Source organism: Apis dorsata, unplaced genomic scaffold (genome assembly GCF_000469605.1).
Source record: "Apis dorsata unplaced genomic scaffold, Apis dorsata 1.3 scaffold_174, whole genome shotgun sequence".
NCBI lineage: Eukaryota > Metazoa > Arthropoda > Insecta > Hymenoptera > Apidae > Apis > Apis dorsata.
The window spans coordinates 399,127-406,511 of NW_006263462.1; the positions used below are offsets into that span (position 1 = coordinate 399,127).

Sequence of the window (7,385 nt, forward strand, 5' to 3'; positions counted from 1 at the left end):
ACGCGTGCGCCACGTACGACCAGTTTCCGACCGCAGTGGCGTATTTGTTCTACTGTTTAACCCCTGTTGATCCCACACAAGCATTATGGAAATGGATTCAATAATAGAAATATTTCGACAAGAGATAAAAAAATTCTACGAAAAATTTTATCTTCGATTTTTTCAATAATTTCTTCGAATTTAAAACGAAACAAATTCTACGAAAAATTTTATCTTCGATTTTTTCAATATAAATTTCTTCGAATTTAAAATTTTGTATTGTAAATTTCCCTCTTCCAAAATTTTAAATCTTAATACGATCTTAATATATCGATATCGTTCGATAAGGAAAGATTGAGAGAGAGAGAGAGAGAGAGGAATTATCGTTAGAAGAATTAAAATTGGACGAAAATTGAACGAAAGCCTACGCCATTGAACACTCGCGTCCTTGCGGTTGGAATTACGCACGAGCTCTCCCCGTTTCTAGCTGAAACAGGTACGTAAGTATCTCGACTTTTTCCTCCCTTAGAATCTGCACTTATAACGCACCGTCTCGGAGAGAAATGAAATGACGGCTACCAAAGGAGAGAACGATCGTTCGCCGCTTCGAACCCGTGCGCATCGAGCGTGTGACGCGATTATAACGTGAAGGGGGGGGGGGGGGGGGGGGGGGGCGGGTCTCGCGAGGAGACGAGGCGAAGTTTCGAAAAACAGGTGCGATTCGTATTGACATCACGCTTCAACGACGATTCTCTATATACGAATGTGTCTGCCTCCTCTCTCATTGGATATGCGTGTGACGTCAGCCGTGTGTCACGTCAGCCGGCGCGAGGCTGAACAAGTGAAAACTGTCCACCGCGGAGGACGTTTTTCTGCCTCATTGTAACACAGAAGTTTCTCGATTTCCATCCAAGCTTATAAACTCCACTCCTTGTTCCATTGTACTGAAAAATTATATATAGAGGAGTTTTTACGAGTTACGAGTGTTACAGGAATACAATAATAAAGAGGTATATATATATATATANTACGTAACAATTGCCACTTTGAAACGAATTCTACACGTGTGAATTATAAATTATAAACCAATTGACTATTCAAACGTGATCAAATTGTTAAATATTCGTGTTGTTAAATATTCTTGCGTCGGAATATTACGATTTTTTTTTCTTTTTTTTTATAATTCGTCGATGTTCGTTGAAATGTTTTATTTATATAAAAAGATGATTCCGATTGGTGATACTTTTCTTTCGACATAATGAATCCTGTAAAATATTTTTGTGAACGTTTTTCTTTATCATTCTTCCTTTCTTTCTCGTGTTTTTACGTTACATTTCTAAAATTTTAAAAGCATCGATTAAGACAGGAAATAATGTAAATGGTAAATTAAAATGGACGATCGTAAATCGAACGCGATTGTTTGCCGACGGCATTTAAATCACCGACGACGTGTCGAGTGGTGATTTAAATGCATGGCTGAAAACGAAAAGCGACAAAGATAAATAGAGCAATCGAAGAGCAGGTGGGACACTTGTGGGCGGTAATGAGATGGACACGTGACCTCGACAAGGACGTCGCCATTTTGAGGAAAAATAATAAGCGCGGTAAAATAACACGTTTTCCATCTTTCCTCAAAACAAGAAAGATTGATCACATCTGTATCGTGTAAATGTTACAAAAGACATGAAAAATATCAAGTTTTCTTAAAATCCATTTAAAACTTTAATTCTAAATAATTTCAATTCATAAAAGAAACAAGAAAAAATATAATTCATTGTATTTAAAATTATGCAAGGTAATAACATGATACCTTGACCTCTCTTCGTGTAAAATTAGAGAAAAGGAACATAAATCAATTTTTGTTTTAATATTCGTAACAGCCTCGAGATGAAATTAATTCAATCTATTGTAAACGTAAAGCGAATGAATAAATTGCAAATTAACGCAATTATATAGATAAGATCGCGAAAAATCGATCTAGCATCGAGAACATGTGATTAAAGAGGGGGGGAGTGGAATAAAAGCATGGAGATTAGAAACGTGTCTTTACAACCCAATGCACTGGGAAGATTCCCATCGGTGCTCGTGCACGGCAAATTACGTAAGAAGCTGACAATGCCAGTCTCGTAACATCCTCTAGGAAAAAGCAATTCGATTGGAAGCTTCTCTAATAAGAATACACCCGTTTTTAAAATCTCGTCAACAAATAAGAATATCGTAAAATGAGATAATCTTATTCTAAGATCAAGAGTGAGAGCGATCAAGCGAGAGAGAGAGAGAGGAAAGAAAGAGTCTAAACAGTGTTTACATTCACCTGATTTCTATCGACGATCGCTGCTTTTAAATCCGTGGACCTTATATTAATATATTCCTTCACTGATTTGTCGTTTCAACAAAGAAAATATGAAATTCACAAGGAGAGATCGTGGTTCAAGTCAAGTCACGAGCGAGGTATCGCAACGTGGAAAATCGGGAAACGAGCGGCAAACCAAATTCCCGCGCATGCTGCCGTGGCCGGCGCTCACGATACTGCTCTCACGTTCGCCGAGTGCTCTCTGACGGATCTGATGCCAGCCACTGGGGTGTCCCGGTGGGAGACGAAGATTGCCGAAGCGGCACGAAGCGCGCCCGAACTATCAGCAGTGATGAGATGATCGAGTTGGACCCCGATCGGAAACCAGTAATAGTTCCTTTTCTAAATTTTACGAATTTGATTCCGTTCTGAAAGGAATACCATGCTGAAAATTATCAAGGAATCTATTTTTTTCTTAATCTTTTAATTACCAATTTATTATTAAATTATGTGTTTGTATTCTTGATTTATTCATTCATATTTTGTACTTATACTTTATACTTTCTCTTTATCTGGTTTATTTATACGCTTTTTAGCAATGAAATTTTGGTAAATTTTTAATAAAGAATTTTTCTGCGATAAGATTAAGTAGATAATTCATAATTTAATATGTAATATTAAATACAGAGAGAAGGATGTATAAAAATGTATGTACGTGTGAAAAGGTATATTTGTCAGAGGAAGGACAACGATCGAATCAGGGACAATACCTGTAAGGGATATGGTGTGAGAGACGAGGACATCCGTGTTTCGATAAAAGCGGTCACGAGGTCACTGTCGATCTTCCACCATGGTGTCATCGATATATTCCATGTATATAATAACTGTGAAAACGATATCGAGATTATTTATATTTATGAAAGGTAATAATATGTAAATGATTTCAAAATTGTATGTAAACGAGTCTTTAAGATTTGAACAAAGTTCAACTTTTTCAACTGCAATATAAATATTAATGAAATAATCAAGAGATCGCACGAATATATTATATTTTATATAAGCGTTAATTATTCAACGCTTTACAACTTAATTTTAATTAATTAATAAATTGGAAATACAAAATTTTTATTAAATAAATTTTTTCCTTTCATTTAAACGGATATGTACAGACAAATTATACGATATATTTAAAATCTGTCATCTATCAAATTCTAAAAGGATGTTATCGAAAAATATATTTGAACATCAAATTGAATTTTTACAAGTTTATTTTTAGCATTGGGGGTTAATATGCAAATGCAACGTTCCAAGTGAATACCTTATATCGCGTGCGTGTGAAGTGATTCATCCGTGAACAAAATCAAAATATCATATCTTAATATCTGCTTACGCCTTCTTCGTCCGGTACCAAAAAAGGTTGCTTAAAAAAAGAATGAAGAAAATAAAAAGAGAGAATGATATATATTTGAGAAATGTGAAAATATTAATTAATTCTTCTTCGAAGAATTAGATAACGTTCATCATTGTAGAACAATGACGCAAGATAATTATTATTATAATTATTGTATTAACGTTGTTGCTGATCGTTATTTTATGTCTCAATATTGCATCGATGCGCTCTGTTTACATTCAACAGTGAAACTGTAATAGGTACTATTGGCACGACTGCGTAGTTCAACAACAATACTAGTGGTTAGAGAATTTTACATTCCTCTTACGTAAGACGTAAGAAGTAAAAAAAAAATAAAAAAAGAATAAGCAATAAAAACAGCATAAAATAGAAATATTATATAATCCATTTTTATATCTAATTATAGAGTAATTTATAAGCTTATAATTCTGTGATTGAATGCGTTGTTTAAAATAATCATGGATTCGTTCATCAAATTACAGAAATAAAGTTAATTTATGAAAGTTATAAATGGTACAAAGAATCTTATTAAAATTAATTAACAAAAAATAAAGATCAATTAAGATTCTATACTCATGTTCAACATAAATATCATTGTTGTTTCCAAGGAAATCTTAGAAGTGATGAATGATCTTGTAGAGTTTCTCGTGTGCCTTCTCTCCACGCGTAATTTCATTATCCTGGTTTTCCTTGACGTTAATCTCGTTCTCTATATACAGCTCGCAATCGTAGTATCCTTGGAGAAAAGCATTGATCTATAGTATTACAATCGCATCGAGCAATCATGCCAATGTCAATAACAGAAATTGAGAGAACGATAGTGGAGCAGCAACCAAGTAATTCCTGTATAAATAATTAGTCAAACATATAGCCATATAAATATAATATGTTGACTTTATACGGCAGATGAATAAATCGTTGACTGATAAATCTGAAACAAAAGCATGACAGTATGAAAATGTGATCTCGAATTATTCTTCCGGGAGGACGAGTTGTATACAATGCGGCACATATATGTTTTATGTATGTAGGTGAGCAAGAAAACAGCCCACGTTGGTTACGAGTCAGGACAAGATTACCTATATGGATTTGGAAACGTGGCCATCGCCAAAAACGGTTGAACAAAATCACCAATGATAGGACAAGTTTGCTCAGCGGGCGTAATTGGTCCCATGAACTGGTTCAAAAGAGGCGCGCCTTTACAGGTGCGGTCTAATGTATCCATTTCATCATGAAGATAATTTCTAATAATTTCTTTTTTGTATTGAAAGAGGCTTATGACATTTATATAATTACAGAATAAAAATTATGTTCAACGATTTAGAAATTATGGAAGAAAAAAGTTGTAAAATTATTGGTTAATTGAATACATTGTTAGATTTATTTCAGATATAATATCAAGAGATAGTAAAAATCAAAAAAATAATATAAGCAAATTACTTTTTCTTGCTAATGTAATAATTATCCAGTGAAAGTATCGATAGTCGAAAATCGGTAATGGACGTTCTAATTTCTTCATGTTAGAAACTTGTATTTCAAGATTATATTGCCATTTAATTTTTAAAGAAAACTAGAAATTATTAATCATTATTTTTAATATCTCGTTGGTGATACTTACCAGAAACAGTACTAGTTATTTATATATTTCTGCTTTCTTAAAATTGACTAGATTAAGAAACATGTATAAATTACAACCTTCTGTATCGAAATTTTCGGTATCGATTCTTTTACCCGCCAGTAACAACAATGCGTAGCATGTGGTGCCTACTAACGGCATTTTTGCGTACTAGCAAATAAAGGATCATCTTCAATTCATAAAGGTGGCGCTATGAAGTATAATCTAGTGACAAAATGAAAATAACTAGGACAAAGAAACTAAAGGGAGGGAAATGTAATAGTGTAAGAGACACGACCCCAGGCAATAGAATACATCGAGCGTATCTCTGTTCGTATGTTCGTCTTTGAAGCATAGGTACGCCATGTTCTCGGTCGTTGTATTCAGAGAGAAATAGTGATTGCAGTAGAAGAGAGACGGAGCGTGCAGAAGGCAGTAATGGAGGAAGCGAGAAAGAGGAAAGGAGGGAGTGAGGAAAAGAAACAGAGATAGACGAATGACAGAAATGCATAGCCGTGCTAGCAAGCAGCAAGAACAGCAGCAGCGTATAGAGGAGAGATCGCGTCGTCCACGCGTAATTCGGGGCGTGTGCTAGGTTGGTTGGTTTCCCTAGCTCGTGTCCGTGGCTGCGAATCGAAGATGTACCGGTGGCAGTGCGGGATACGCGTCATCGTCCCGTGACGACGACGTTAGAGAGGTGCGAGACCGCGAGCACGGTGTGGGCAGGTCGCGGCCATTTTTACCACACGATGCGGCAACCGTGCGTGCCCGTTCGATCCGCCATTCCAAACAATCGGTGTACTTCGTGCCCTCGCAGGGTGCATCTAGCCACGGCAACTCGTGGAGGCACCGTCAAGCAACAATAATACGTGCCTCTTTATCATCGATACGAGCATTTTTTGGGCTCGAGCACGACGAGACAGCTCGTGAAAGCCGGCAGTGTTACTGGTGCTGGTGGTGGACGTCGTCGACGACGACGTGGTGGAAAAGGAGAAAGAAAAGAAGAAGAATGATGATGATGATCGTGATCATGGCGAAAAAGAAACGACTCGAATGGCCGATACATTGGAATACTATTGGAGCTATTCGAGAATGCCTGTGATTCGTGTTTAATTGCGCACAGTGTGTTCGCCGATGATAGTGCCGTTTGTGCCCAGTGTCTCTCTGTTTCTCTCCGTGTATCGCTCTCCGTCTGTCCGCCCTGTGCGTGCGTGTTTCGCGTGCCTCCTCGCCACGCACCGGACTCTCTCCTCTTCCTTGGTAGCGCGATCGATGTGACACCGTGTGACCGTTTGAACGTCTTTCCGGACGAAAATTCTCGTTAACTCTGTCCTATTGAACTTACTGATTCCTGGAATATAAGAAGACAAGGAATCGAATCCCCAATGTTATAAATGCGTATGTCCCGTCGGTAAACGTTCTGTCTTGTGAGAGTGTGTATCTAAAGGTAGTGTGTGCTCTCTTACTCGCGCTCTCTTTACCGTGGGTTCCCCTCAGTCCTTCTTTCTCTTTTACTCCATCTATCTCTTTTATTCACTTATTCTCGTTTTCTCTGTTTTTCCATTCCACCATCATACTTTCCTTGTTTCTCTTTCTTTCATTTTCTTCTTCTGTCTCCTAGTTTTCTCTTTTCCTCTTGTAATAAAGAAGCATTAAGGACCACCGCGCGTAGTAGAATGCTCGACGACACCACGATACAACGCTTGTCATCGTTTACGTCGTTCTCGCGTTCATCGTGGTTGCTCCAGGATCGTCTCCAATTTTCTCACGGCTTCTTCCGAACCGAGGAAGCTGAATCGTTGAGGGCACCTCGATCGTGAGGTGGTGACGACCAGCTCGTATCGGGGCGCGACAACGGCCTCTCGTACGGGAACAGGACGTCTGCCTCGAGATGGAGATCGAGGCGAAACAACGGAATCAGAGGAATCGGAGACGAGAACGAGCCCAACGTATGTTGGCACAGAGAGAGAGTTTGGCCACCGCAAAGCAGCAGCAGCAACAGCAACAACAACAGCAACAAACAAGGCAACGGCCGAACGACGAGGAGGACAGCCACAGCGGCGAGGACGAAGATCCTGCTGCCGGTC

At 38.1% G+C, this 7,385-nt stretch overlaps 1 protein-coding gene across 2 annotated transcripts in view; it reads right to left on the minus strand.

Moving 5' to 3' along the window:
- LOC102676957 (serine/arginine repetitive matrix protein 2) overlaps positions 1-2,644 on the minus strand; it is a 12,075-nt gene extending 9,431 nt beyond the window's left edge. Inside the window, exon 1 of one of the 2 annotated variants that reach the window (XM_006614248.2) lies at positions 2,294-2,644. The gene's annotated coding sequence lies outside the window, so the exon portion shown is untranslated. The remainder of the gene's footprint in view (positions 1-2,293) is intronic. The other variant, XM_006614249.2, reaches the window with a different exon arrangement.
- Positions 2,645-7,385: the final 4,741 nt, after the last annotated feature.